Here is a 15,253-nt window from a genome sequence, read left to right as displayed (position 1 = left end):
CCAAAAAATGAGGTGGGCTTCATTGATAATTGGCAAAGCTTCTGGGGAAAACCTGGTCTTGTTAGGAGAGACGGCATCCATCCCACTTTAGAGGGAGCAGCTCTCATTTCTAGAAATCTGGCCAATTTTCTTGGATCCTCCAAACTGTGACTGTCTAGCGTTGGGACCAGGAGGCAGAGCTGTGGTCTTATACACCTCTCTGCAGCTTCTCTCCCCCTGCCATCCCCTTATTACCCCATCCCCGTAGAGACGGTGCCTGCTCCCAGACCACCAATAACTAGCAAAAATCTATTTAAGCATAAAAATTCAAAAAGAAAAAATAATATAGCACCTTCAATTGCACCACAGACTAAAACAGTTAAATGTGGTCTATTAAACATTAGGTCTATTTCTTCTAAGTCCCTGTTGGTAAATGATATAATAATTGATCAACGTATTGATTTATTCTGCCTAACAGAAACTTGGTTACAACAGGATGAATATGTTAGTTTAAATGAGTCAACACCCCCGAGTCACACTAACTGTCAGAATGCTCGTAGCACGGGCCGGGGCGGAGGATTAGCAGCAATCTTCCATTCCAGCTTATTAATTAATCAAAAACCTAGACAGAGCTTTAATTCAATTGAAAGCTTGTCTCTTAGTCTTGTCCATCCAAATTGGAAGTCCCAAAAACCAGTTTTATTTGTTATTATCTATCGTCCACCTGGTCGTTACTGTGAGTTTCTCTGTGAATTTTCAGACCTTTTGTCTGACTTAGTGCTTAGTTCAGATAAGATAATTATAGTGGGCGATTTTAACATCCACACAGATGCTGAGAATGACAGCCTCAACACTGCATTTAATCTATTATTAGACTCTATCGGCTTTGCTCAAAAAGTAAATGAGTCCACCCACCACTTTAATCATATTTTAGATCTTGTTCTGACTTATGGTATGGAAATAGAAGACTTAACAGTATTCCCTGAAAACTCCCTTTTGTCTGATCATTTTTTAATAACATTTACATTTACCCTGATGGACTACCCTGCAGTGGGGAATAAGTTTCATTACACTAGAAGTCTTTCAGAAAGCGCTGTAACTAGGTTTAAGGATATGATTCCTTCTTTATGTTCTCTAATGTCATATACCAACACAGAGCAGAGTAGCTACCTAAACTCTGTAAGGGAGTTAGAGTATCTTGTCAATAGTTTTACATCCTCATTGAAGACAACTTTGGATGCTGTAGCTCCTCTGAAAAAGAGAGCTTTAAATCAGAAGTGTCTGACTCCGTGGTATAACTCACAAACTCGTAGCTTAAAGCAGATAACCCGTAAGTTGGAGAGGAAATGGCGTCTCACTAATTTAGAAGATCTTCACTTAGCCTGGAAAAAGAGTTTGTTGCTCTATAAGAAAGCCCTTCATGAAGCTAGGACATCTTTCTACTCATCACTAATTGAAGAAAATAAGAACAACCCCAGGTTTCTTTTCAGCACTGTAGCCAGGCTGACAAAGAGTCAGAGCTCTATTGAGCTGAGTATTCCATTAACTTTAACTAGTAATGACTTCATGACTTTCTTTGCTAACAAAATTTTGACTATTAGAGAAAAAATTACTCATAACCATCCCAAAGATGTATCGTTATCTTTGGCTGCTTTCAGTGATGCCGGTATTTGGTTAGACTCTTTCTCTCCGATTGTTCTGTCTGAGTTATTTTCATTAGTTACTTCATCCAAACCATCAACATGCTTATTAGACCCCATTCCTGCCAGGCTGCTCAAGGAAGTCCTACCATTATTTAATGCTTCAATCTTAAATATGATCAATCTATCTTTGTTAGTTGGTTATGTACCACAGGCCTTTAAGGTGGCAGTAATTAAACCATTACTTAAAAAGCCATCACTTGACCCAGCTATCTTAGCTAATTATAGGCCAATCTCCAACCTTCCTTTTCTCTCAAAGATTCTTGAGAGGGTAGTTGTAAAACAGCTAACTGATCACCTGCAGAGGAATGGTCTATTTGAAGAGTTTCAGTCAGGTTTTAGAATTCATCATAGTACAGAAACAGCATTAGTGAAGGTTACAAATGATCTTCTTATGGCTTCGGACAGTGGACTTATCTCTGTGCTTGTTCTGTTGGACCTCAGTGCTGCTTTTGATACTGTTGACCATAAAATTTTATTACAGAGATTAGAGCATGTCATAGGTATTAAAGGCATTGCGCTGCGGTGGTTTGAATCATATTTGTCTAATAGATTACAGTTTGTTCATGTAAATGGGGAATCTTCTTCACAGACTAAAGTTAATTATGGAGTTCCACAAGGTTCTGTGCTAGGACCAATTTTATTCACTTTATACATGCTTCCCTTGGGCAGTATTATTAGACGGTATTGCTTAAATTTTCATTGTTACGCAGATGATACCCAGCTTTATCTATCCATGAAGCCAGAGGATACACACCAATTAGCTAAACTGCAGGATTGTCTTACAGACATAAAGACATGGATGACCTCTAATTTCCTGCTTTTAAACTCAGATAAAACTGAAGTTATTGTACTTGGCCCCACAAATCTTAGAAGCATGGTGTCTAACCAGATCGTTACTCTGGATGGCATTTCCCTGATCTCTAGTAATACTGTGAGAAATCTTGGAGTTATTTTTGATCAGGATATGTCATTCAAAGCGCATATTAAACAAATATGTAGGACTGCCTTTTTGCATTTACGCAATATCTCTAAAATCAGAAAGGTCTTGTCTCAGAGTGATGCTGAAAAACTAATTCATGCATTTATTTCCTCTAGGCTGGACTATTGTAATTCATTATTATCAGGTTGTCCTAAAAGTTCCCTAAAAAGCCTTCAGTTGGTTCAGAATGCTGCAGCTAGAGTACTGACGGGGACTAGCAGGAGAGAGCATATCTCACCCGTGTTGGCCTCCCTTCATTGGCTTCCTGTTAATGCTAGAATAGAATTTAAAATTCTTCTTCTTACTTATAAGGTTTTGAATAATCAGGTCCCATCTTATCTTAGGGACCTCGTAGTACCATATTACCCCATTAGAGCGCTTCGCTCTCAGACTGCGGGCTTACTTGTAGTTCCTAGGGTTTGTAAGAGTAGAATGGGAGGCAGAGCCTTCAGCTTTCAGGCTCCTCTCCTGTGGAACCAGCTCCCAATTCAGATCAGGGAGACAGATACCCTCTCTACTTTTAAGATTAGGCTTAAAACTTTCCTTTTCGCTAAGGCTTATAGTTAGGGCTGGATCGGGTGACCCTGGACCATCCCTTGGTTATGTTGCTTTAGACGTAGACTGTGGGGGGGTTCCCATGATGCACTGTTTCTTTCTCTTTTTGCTCCGTATGCATCACTCTGCATTTAATCATTAGTGATCGATCTCTTTTTCCTGGTTCTTTCCCTCAGCCCCAACCAGTCTCAGCAGAAGACTGCCCCTCCCTGAGCCTGGTTCTGCTGGAGGTTTCTTCCTGTTAAAAGGGAGTTTTTCCTTCCCACTGTGGCCAAGTGCTTGCTCATAGGGGGTCTTTTTGACCGTTGGGTTTTTTTTTTTTTTTCTCTCTTTTTCTCATAATTATTGTATGGCCTTGCCTTGCAATGTGGAGCGCCTTGGGGCAACTGTTTGTTGTGATTTGGCGCTATATAAGAAAAAAGTTGATTGATTGATTGATAAGAAGCAATCAAGATACGCTCTTAAACGTTAGTTTTATTTCAAGAGGTTTAACAAAGATATCACATTAACCGTTTTGGAATTACAGTCTTTAGTGTACATAGTCCCTCCATTTTCAGAGTCCATAAGTAATTGGACAAACTAAATATAACTATTATTTGTAACACAAATCATGACTTTTACAGCCAGTTTGGAGGAAAGGCAGGGGATGGATACATAAACATAGTCACATATGCAGGTTCCCAGACTTGACCTTATCTTCAGTACATTTTCATTGTGTATCTATATGCTAAGAGACAAGTGTGTGTGTGTGTGTGTGTGTGTGTGTGTGTGTGTGTGTGTGTGTGTGTGTGTGTGTGTGTGTGTGTGTGTGTGTGTGTGTGTGTGTGTGTGTGTCTCCCTCCTGTACAAAAAGCACTTCAGAATTGAGACAAACCTGGCACACATATACTTTGACATGCGGGGAGTGACATGGGCTATTGAGCACTTTCATAGTAGTAGTGGTAGTAGTAGGAGAAGTAATTGTAGATAAGAGAAGAGACATTTGTGCTGCAGAATTAAGCCAAACGTGGCACACATTTACTGGCGATGATATGTGCAGGCAGAGTGTAGGTGCATTGTAAAATTGCTACTATTACGCTCTTTGTACATTGTTAAACAGCACTGGACTACAGACTGATTTCTTGCTATTCTAAGTGGAAATGTTTATGGTGATGGATGATGTAAATGTGGCAGCTCTGTGTTGGATCACACTTCATTATTAAAACAACACACTCACAGGAGCACAAGTGATATTTCGTGGACATAGTCAGTGGGAGGAAAAATGACAGCTGTGTCACATGGAAATTGGAAATGACACTTGCACTCGGCTTTGCACTGCTTTGAAAAGACCCAATGTATCTGTTGCATTTGTTGAGATTGTGCTCCTATTTGTTTTGTTTTTTTCAAGCACTTGCAATTAAGTGAAATTTACACTTCTTATTTTGGTAATTGTCTGGATTGTCTGAAAATAATTGATTGTCTAAAAAGAATTGTCTGGATTTTAAAGGTATCAAAGCAAGATCAAGGTTTTATTATTATTATTCTTAACAGACAGATCTGAAAGGAGGCAGACGTCTCAATTCTGCAATGACCCAACAAATACTTTATGTCGAAAGCGCCTCAGACTCTCTGGTCTCCATGACAACAGGGACATTGTGTTCCTTGATTTTTCTATTTTTCTGATGCTGTGGGAGTCATATCCGCAGGTGACAGACACAATGTGCGCAAATTAAAGCTGTTACACTGCAGTTCTCTGAAATGCTTGAATGCAGTGCACTGAATGTGGGACTGTAATTACAGTAATAAGCATTATTTACGTATGCTGCATGGTGCCCGAACATCAGTCACAGTGATGCTGAGCACTTGGCTTTAAGTTCTTAATTCTTCTGTTTACAAAGCTTGTGTTCCATTTCAACAAATTCATATATGAGCATGCAGATGAGAAAAATCTTCAGGCTAATATTAAAAACTTCAGTAGAATGTGACTGCTTATGTCAGGCCATAGACCAGGGGTAGGCAACCTGTTCCAGAAAGAGCCATGAGGGTGCAGGTTTTCTTTGCAGCCACTGACTCCACCAGGTGATTTCACTGATTAACTGATTCCATCTGCTCAAAGTGATATTAATCAGTAAAATCACCTGGTGGAGTCAGTGGCTGCAAAGAAAACCTGCACCCTCATGGCTCTTTCTGGAACAGGTTGCCTACCCCTGCCATAGACTGTTACACAATATGGGTGCCCAAAATGAAAAAGCTCTACCATCTGATGCTTTCTTGCTAATCCTGTGAACACACAGCAGGCCGACCCCCTGTGATCCTAGGGCACGTGCTGACACATATGGCTGAAGCATCTCAGCCATGCGAGAGGTCGCTCAACCACTAAGTCAACAACAGCTCCTTAAATCCAGCACAAGCTCAAATTTTCAGATTCTAGTCACAACTCAAGCAGCTGTATTCTGTATCACCTGCAGACATCTGAATGTATGAATGAGTTTATTTGGCACATACACATGTACTTAAAAAAAAATTTCACAGTTTTGTGTTGCCGAAAGGGTGTAGGAGGGTGTAGGCAGAAGCAAAAGCTTATAAGCACCCACCCCTTTTACCATTAAATATATATATATATATATATATATATATATATATATATATATATATATAACACTCATAACATAACAACAAATACTCACTCACCCACTCAATTAATTAATTTAATTTATTAATTTAATTTATTTAATTTATTAGGCACCAAATCACTTCAAGGTGCTTCACACAAGTAAGGTCTAACCTTACCAACCTCCAGAGCAAGCACACAGGTGACAGTGGTAAGGAAAAACTCCCTCTGATGATTTGAGGAAGAAACCTCAAGCAGACCAGATTCAAATGGGTGACCCTCTGCTTGGGCCATGTTACCGACATAATTGAGAAAAGGAATATACAGGAAATTTTGGACGTCCATGCGGTGCACAGGATGGGAGGGTTGCAGAAGTAGACACCACTCCCATCTCTGGATGGAGCTGCACCTCAAACAGAGAGAAAAAACTGAATCAGACATCGGAAAGACAACAAATCCAGTATAATCTGTCAGCATTAAGCAACAAGAAAACCAGAAGAAATACTAAGGTGATCGCCGGCCACTAGCCCTAAGCTTCACTAAAAGACCCAGACATTAGATAAAGTTGAGGCCACGGCACGCTGCGTTTCCTAATAAAATGAATTAAAAGAGTAAAAAGCATAGTAACATACTATGCCAGTATGCTAGCCATAAGAACAGGAAAATAAGTGCGTCTTAAGTCTGGACTTGAAAGTCTCTACAGAATCTGACTGTTTTATTGATGCAGGGCATGATAAGCGAAAGCTCTGTGACCCGCAGGAACACAAAGTAGTCCTGCACCCTGAGAACACAGGGCCTGGGCTGGTACATACGGTTTCATTAGGTCAGCTAAGTAGGGAGGTGCCAGTCTGTGAACAATTTTATAGGTTAGTAGCAGAACCTTAAAATCTGATCTCACAGGGACAGGAAGCCAGTGAAGAGATGCCAAAATGGGTGTAATGTGGTCAAACGTTCTGCTTTGTGTCAGAAGTCTGGCAGCAGCTTTTTGAACCAATGGAAGACCCCTAATGCTGGACTGCAGTAAACCAGAAAATAGAAACTTGCCATAGTCCAATCTAGAAGAAACAAATGCATGAAACAAACGTCTCAGCATCAGCCATAGACAGGATGGGACAAATTTTTGCTATATTTTGCAGGTGGAAGAAAGCAGTCCTCGTAATATCTCTAATGTGGAGGACAAAGGACAACGTAGGATCAAAAATTACCCCAAGGTTCCTCACATTGTCAGTATGATGTATGACACACGAGCCTAGGCTAAACGTTAGCTAGTCAAATTAATGCCGATGTCTCACTGGACCAAGAACCATCATGTCAGTCTTATCAAAGTTTAAAAGTAGGAAGTTGCTAGACATCCTTCTTTTCACTGATGCAAGGCAATCTTCTAAGTACTTTATGTGAACGAGATTACCAGCAGTTATCAGCATGTATAACTGAGTATCATCAGCATAGCAGTGAAAGATAATCCCAAAACACAGCAATACGTGCCCAACGGGTGCTATATAAAGGGGAAAAAGCAGGGGGCCTAAGACGGACCCCCATGGAACCCCAAATTTCAAGTCATTAAGGTTAGAGGTAATGTTACTGTACAAAACACAGTTAGAATGACTGGTCACTTATGATGTCAACCATGCAAGGGCATCCCCAGTAATCCTAAAATGATTTTCCAGCCTATCAAGTAGAATATGATGATCCACGGTTTCAAACGCAGCACTCAGATCTAACAGCAGCAGAACCGTAGTGGTGTCCGAATCCATTGCAAGCAGAAGATCATTCACCTCTTTAGTGAGAGCCGTCTCTGTGGAGTGATATTTTCTAAAAGCAGACTACAGTGGCTCAAAAAGATTATTCTCAGTAAGGTGGTCTACGAGCTGCCGTGAAACCACCTTTTCCAGAATTTTACAGCGAAATGAAAGATTTTATATCGGCCTATAATTTTTCAACATGCTAGGGTCAAGATTAGGTTTCTTAAGTAATGGTTTAATCACTGCAGATTTGAAACATTTAGGAACAGATCCAGAGGTTAATGAGAGATTAATAATTTCCAGCACAGTCGGCCCAAAAGTGGGCCACAGATCCTTAAACAGTTTTGCTGGAATAGGATCAGATCAGCAGGTTGTGCTTTTTGTAGATGTTACGAGTTTTGTCAGCACACCTAGTGAGATACTATCAAATTCTGTAAATTTAGATAATACCTCAATAGCAGGGTGTAGTGCCTGGGTTAAGGCATGCGGGGATATGTATAACCTAATGTTGTTGTTGTTGTCTATTTTCTTCTCGAGGTAATCCAAGAAATCCTGTGCTGTAAAAGGAGAGTGAACTACAGGTGGCCACTGTATTTGAGTTATGCTTGTTTTTGTTGATCAAGTCAGAGTAAAAGGTCCACTTTGTAGTCAGTAGTGCATGCTTATAGTCTAACATAGCATCACGCCACGCAAGGTGGAATACTTCTACAAGTATACTACTCTATACTATACTATATATACTATATATATATAATACTACTATACTATACTATTATATATATAATTATTATATTTACTATATATATTATACTATATATATATATATATATATATATATATATATATATATATATATATATTACTATACTATACTACTAGTATACGAGTACGAGAATACTACTTCTCATAATTTCGAACTACACCATTTCTGTTCTAGACCTCTAGCCTTATGCTTGAGGTCACGCAAGTAATCATTGAACTAAGATGACTGTGTTTTGGGGGGGTGTGGTTTTAATATAGGTGATGCTTAGTCTGGGGGCTGGAGCCTATCCCAGCAATCATAGAGCGTGAGGCGGGGTACACCCTGAACAGGACGCCAGTCTGTTGCAGCGCCACATATAGACAAACACATTCACACCCACACACTCCACACAGAAAAGTCACAGGTGGGAATCGAACCAATGAACAACAAATACCTAAAAAGAAAAATTGGGGAATAACCCTGTTGTGTCTGATGATTTGCATACATTCATACTGGATTTTATGGTCGCAAATTGAGTTTTATCGGCAACGCGTTAGCAGAGCCGGTAAAATGGATATTTGCGACCGTACACAACAGGGATATTCCCATTCTAATCCAAGTCCATCGTTTGTACAGTTTATTTTTCTGTAAGTAATTCGGTCAGCAAATCGTTGTGAAAGGGTGTGGTCGGCTCGTCAAAGCTTACCGTGCAACACTGTCTTCATGCCAAACTGGAAATTCTGTGAGCAGACCCACAGTACAGACACCACAATATGGTTTATTACTGATAACTCTTATAGCTTTCTTTTGTAATAACAATATTGGATTTGTAGTAGTTTTATATGTGTTTCTCCAAACCTCAACGCAATAGGTCATATATGGAACAAGTAATGAATGAATCTTGTACTCTTAATGTGGGAAAAACGCTCCATCTTAGCCTCTGCTCTAATGTGCAGGACAAAGGATAGTGTTGCAGCAAAACTACACTTCACAAAAATATAAATGCAATGCTTTTGGTTTTGCTCCCATTTTGTATGAGATGAACTCAAAGATCTAAAACTTTTTCCACATACACAATATCACCATTTCCCTCAAATATTGTTCACAAACCAGTCTAAATTTGTGATAGTGAGCACTTCTCCTTTGCTGAGATAATCCATCCCACCTCACAGGAGGGGCCATATCAAGATGCTGATTAGACACCATGATTAGTGCACAGGTGTGCCTTAGACTGCCCACAATAAAAGGCCACTCTGAAAGGTGCAGTTTTATCACACAGCACAATGCCACAGATGTCACAAGATTTGAGGGAGCGTGCAATTGGCATGCTGACAGCAAGAATGTCAACCAGAGCTGTTGCTCATGTATTGAATGTTCATTTCTCTACCATAAGCTGTCTGCAAAGGCGTTTCAGAGAATTTGGCAGTACATCCAACCAGCCTCACAACTGCAGACCACGTGTAACCACAGCAGCCCAGGACCTCCACATCCAGCATGTTCACCTCCAAGATCGTCTGAGACCAGCCACTCGGACAGCTGCTGAAACAATCAGTTTGCATAACCAAAGAATTTCTGCACAAACTGTCAGAAACCGTCTCAGGGAAGCTCATCTGCATGCTCGTCGTCCTCATCGGGGTCTCGACCTGACTCCAGTTCGTCGTCGTAACCGACTTGAGTGGGCAAATGCTCACATTCGCTGGCGTTTGGCACGTTGGAGAGGTGTTCTCTTCACGGATGAATCCCGGTTCACACTGTCCAGGGCAGATGGCAGACAGCGTGCATGGCATCGTGTGGGTGAGCGGTTGTCTGATGTCAATGTTGTGGATCGAGTGGCCCATGGTGGCGGTGGGGTTATGGTATGGGCAGGCGTCTGTTATGGACGAAGAACACAGGTGCATTTTATTGATGGCATTTTGAATGCACAGAGATACCGTCACGAAATCCTGAGGCCCATTGTTGTGCCATACATCCAAGAACATCACCTCATGTTGCAGCAGGATAATGCACAGCCCCATGTTGCAAGGATCTGTACACAGTTCTTGGAAGCTGAAAATGTCCCAGTTCTTGCATGGCCGGCATACTCACCGGACATGTCACCCATTGAGCATGTTTGGGATGCTCTGGACCGGCGTATACGACAGCGTGTACCAGTTCCTGCCAATATCCAGCAACTTCACACAGCCATTGAAGAGGAGTGGACCAACATTCCACAGGCCACAATTGACAACCTGATCAACTCTATGCGAAGGAGATGTGTTGCACTGCATGAGGCAAATGGTGGTCACACCAGATACTGACTGGTATCCCCCCCCCAATAAAACAAAACTGCACCTTTCAGAGTGGCCTTTTATTGTGGGCAGTCTAAGGCACACCTGTGCACTAATCATGGTGTCTAATCAGCATCTTGATATGGCACACCTGTGAGGTGGGATGGATTATCTCAGCAAAGGAGAAGTGCTCACTATCACAGATTTAGACTGGTTTGTGAACAATATTTGAGGGAAATGGTGACATTGTGTATGTGGAAAAAGTTTTAGATCTTTGAGTTCATCTTATACAAAATGGGAGCAAAACCAAAAGTGTTGCGTTTATATTTTTGTTGAGTGTACATCAAGACTTTTAACCTTTTGACCGTGATGAATCACCCAGTCACCCGATGACCCTGTTTATTGATGATAGCGATGTCTCTGGCTCACGTGACCGATAACAATCCTCTTGGTGTACTCTGAGTTCAAAAGAAAAAAAAAACTCAAAGACTTCCAGCTTTTCGGTGCACCTAATCTATAATGCAGGCGTGTTAGTTCCATGTGCTTTGGGTTCATGGTCATCAGAAGGGGCCAAATGTTGGGTGCAGAATATTGAAGGCTCCAGCTGCTTGTGCAGGGCCTGGAGGTCATGCAGCCCGCTTCCTTTTGCCTTATAATTATACACCCAAGGCAGAATTACTGTGATTACTGGTGTGCACATTGCAATTAATCAGCTGAACAGCTGCACAGTAATCAATGTAGCAGACCTTTGCTCGTCTGGTGACCAAGACTGAGGATGAATTGGGCAAATGTTTATTATGATAACAAACATTACCTATAGATAAATCTGTATAATGAAAATGTCTACAGTGGGAGTTTTTCCAGCCTTTCAGTCTCTGATAAAAGCTGGTAAAAGGTTAAAAACGGTAGCCAAGTTGAGATGAAAATGACACCGTTTGTGCTCATTGCGTCAGTTCAGGTGAATTTATTTTGATTATTAACTGAAGTATGTCTCAGTTGTGATGGTGGTAAGAGATACGCAGTGTTCAGAACAAGAAATTCCAAACAAGAAATTATGTGGTTTGTGAAATGCAGTTTAAAAGCGTTTGTAATTGCGTTGCTTTGATCATTAACAAGATGTAAATGCAAGAAATAAAAGTCACCGCAGTGAAAAACAAAGACTTCATTGCCGCACGTTTTAGAGCTGAAGACAAAACTGCAGCTTTCTACGCTGATTTTGTTTCTCTGAATCTGTTTTATGTCCCTGATCCACTGTGTTATTTTCACCTCACTGTCCTCTTAATTTCTTCCAACAGAAGTTATTAATGTAATGCTGCCTGTCTGGTTGGTTGCCACCCAAGACCCACTTCATGCTCTCAGACCTGACCCTGCTGTCATGTTGTGGTATTTTCCCATCAAAACTTGTGGCATAACACAAGCAGAGGAAACATGAAGGGGCACAAGTCATGTGCTTTACATGTTTGACCCCAATTCGTGCAAATGAATTCTTTGTGGTTCAGAGATATCATCAATATTGGTTCAGTGTGGATTTGTCGTTTAATTCATTCTGCCCACGCTTGAAGCACTTTATCCTCGTCCAACATACAAAACATCCACCATGTTGAGTCCACACTGGCTGGAAAGTGTTGGAGTTAAACAGTTATAAGGTCACTCTACAGGTGGACAGTATCTTTATCCAGTTCCTCACAGGAACCACTCGAATTAGTCCTTATATATAAGCATTGGGCCCAAATTTTGATATTAGACATAACTTTGGTTTTAACTGTTTTCCCCCAAATCAAACCACTTTTTCCTTGGCTGACCTTTAGTTAGTCCTCCAAGTGTAGTCTAAATTGGATCGAAAGCCTTTGACATATTTTATTCTTTGCTTGCTTATGGCAGTCCATGATGTCGATGATGACATCACTCCATGACTTTTCATTTCTGGTGTGTTCTTCTATGGCTTCAAAAGCCTTTGACATATTTTATTCACACACCAATCCAAAACAATACAAATTCATCCCATAAGGTCGCAATTTGAAACCTTAGAAAGTCAAACCAGTCCTCGAGGGCGCATGTCCTAGATGTTTTTGAACTCCCCCTGTCCCACCCACTACTAATTAACAGTGAGGTGTGCTCAGCCAGTCAAGAGTTAGAAAACATCAGACTTATCTAATCAGCTGGTTGCAGCAGGAAAATATGCAGGACAGCTGCCCTTGAGGACCAGAGATGGATCTGGGAGGGTGTCTGTGATAAACAGAAATTTTCCTTCATTCTGCTGTAGTTTAGTAAAAACTGTTTCAAGATGTTCAAAATCCCCCCCAATGACAAACTTGTACAGAGTTTGGTAATCCCCCATTTGTCATACTTGCCATGACATCATGGGGAGGTTTTCCAAAGGGCCCAAGGTTGTACTAAAGCTATAGCTGTTTTTGAACATGTCACATGGTATAAATCTGTTGTATTCACTGATTTCTGTTTAATCCGCTAGATGGTGAATGTAGCCCGTGAGCTGTTGCCAGGCATTCGCCATCTTACTTAGCATTATTACGCATCATCAGTCATTAGATTAAATAGAAATTGATGATGCACTGACTTAAACTTGGTTTAAAGTGATCTGTAAATGCTGTTTTGTGCAGCGTTCGGGTGCAGCGACAAGCTGACAAAGCATTGTGGAGTGAGCTTTCATTAAGTGTGTATTATATGTAATATTAATGATGTGGGGGAATGACTAAAATTGCTGAATAAAGGTTAAAAATTGTTTATTTTTCACGTCGATCTGTATTCTGTAAAGTAGTGACTCATGATAAATATCTCAACATTCCTTTAACGATTCAATTAGAAGTCTCACTTTCATAAGTCTTAATTTATCCATTTTTAATTAGCCTCTGGTTTTTTCTTCACATCAAGTTTTCCATCCTGAGATATTCTGTCAGAGTAAATTCATAGAATGGAAAATGCTTTTTTCTCAATTTGGTAGGTCACATGACTGTCAATTTGCCATTGTATATTGTACTAATATAAGTATATACACGAATGAGATTAATTTCTCTATGATATACTGCATATTCCAGTGTAGTGTTTTCAGATTTCATTCAACCTGGTCCAGAAATGATTGAATAATCTTACTTTCCTCCTGGCTGGCGTGGCTGTTTCATTTTATTTATTTTATTTGAAATTTTTGCAGAGAAGCGCTCTGTAAAAGAAACGCCGCAGGTGGGATAATAGCAGTCTTTAATATTAATATCTTTAATATTATGCAAGCGTGTGAAGCGCTTACTTTCACCCCTGATTCTTTCCCATCTTTAACTTCATAATGAAATTAATTGATATGTATTGATGGTTGTTAGACGCTAACCAAGATGGCGGTGCTCTGGCAAGAGCCAGTAAATGAATGGATCGTGCTGGTCCTCCATCTAGTGAGTAAATAGAAATCAGTGGTTGCATTACATCATCCAACCACACAGTGGATCACATTCATGGGCGGGTGTGATGTTCACACACTGTGCATAGAGGACCAAATAAGACCCCCCCTCCTGTGTGCCTGCTGCACGTGGGTGTGCCAATGACGTAAGACAAACTTGCGTTCCATGCTGAGCTTTATGTATCTGCACTCCCACATCAACATTTTCTGCAGTCTTGCAGCCTCAATGAGCCATGACACCTATTTGATGGTCCACATAATGTTTGCAATATCAGCAATGCAGAAGAAGAAAAAACCTTAATGTTCTGTTTGGTGCATTTTGGTTCATAGAAGACATGAACTGATGATGAACTGCACAAACACAACAAATTGTCTCCAACTCTGTGTAGCAATCAGTTTATCTAATAAAGATTAATGGGCTGAAATTCAAAATCCTCAGGTTTTTTCTGAATGGAAGCTCCAAATGAATGTGTGAGCAATCGAAATGGGAGTTCAAATATGAAGCTCTGTGATACATGCTGCAGATGAAGAACACACACACACACACACACACACACGTGTGTGCGTGTGTGTGTGTATGTATTCAAGCAGGCAACATTCTATCCTCAACAGATTTTCATTGCTATTTTTCAAACACTGAATTAACAAATCACAAAAGTCTGATTCCTTTCACATTTTGCTACAAATTTGTTAAATTCTTTAACACATCCGCCTGGCTCATGTTGTGCTGTCATGGGAATGTGCATTTGAATATTGTGTGGTACTGAATGCGGACTGGTGCCAAACACTGCGCACCTCCTGTGACAAACCATTTTCAAGGCAAATTCATTTTTGATTTGGTAAATGTTCAATAAATGACATTTTCATCTCAAATGTGTGTGTTTTGCAAGTGGGTGAATGAATTTCATGTCACATTTACAGTCATTTTGCAGACTGTGCGGTGGTTCTCCTTAATGGTTTACATTGGTGTGGACATTAAAACTTATGAGCCGCTAATTTTCCTCGTAATTGTGCATTAACTAGACCTAATAGATGAAACTACCGACAACTGCTAAAAGTGTTAGCACTGTTAGCAAACAACATTAAAGCCAATGAGAATTTCACTCAGCACAAATATTGCAGTGTAGATCCATTAGGATGTTTCACCACAAGCCATATTTTTCCAGGTGTTTGTAATAAAATACTCCAAACAAAACAACAAGTAGCAGTCGCCCTGAATGGACACTGAGTTACGGTCCGATGCTACAAAAGGTGGGAATGCTCGCCTCAGCTGCTGTCACTCAAAGCAACCAC

General features: G+C 40.4%; 1 long non-coding RNA gene across 1 annotated transcript; it reads right to left on the bottom strand.

Moving 5' to 3' along the window:
- Positions 1–1,367: 1,367 nt before the first annotated feature.
- On the bottom strand, positions 1,368–9,182 carry LOC117522631. The gene is made up of 3 exons (XR_004564265.1): positions 9,058–9,182; positions 6,757–6,759; positions 1,368–1,380 (listed from the first exon to the last, which is right to left on the bottom strand). It is a non-coding gene; the product is annotated as an uncharacterized LOC117522631 (long non-coding RNA).
- Between the last annotated feature and the right edge of the window lie 6,071 nt (positions 9,183–15,253).

This window comes from Thalassophryne amazonica, chromosome 12 (genome assembly GCF_902500255.1).
Source record: "Thalassophryne amazonica chromosome 12, fThaAma1.1, whole genome shotgun sequence".
Classification (NCBI taxonomy): domain Eukaryota; kingdom Metazoa; phylum Chordata; class Actinopteri; order Batrachoidiformes; family Batrachoididae; genus Thalassophryne; species Thalassophryne amazonica.
This window is presented reverse-complemented; position numbering and strand designations above follow the sequence as displayed.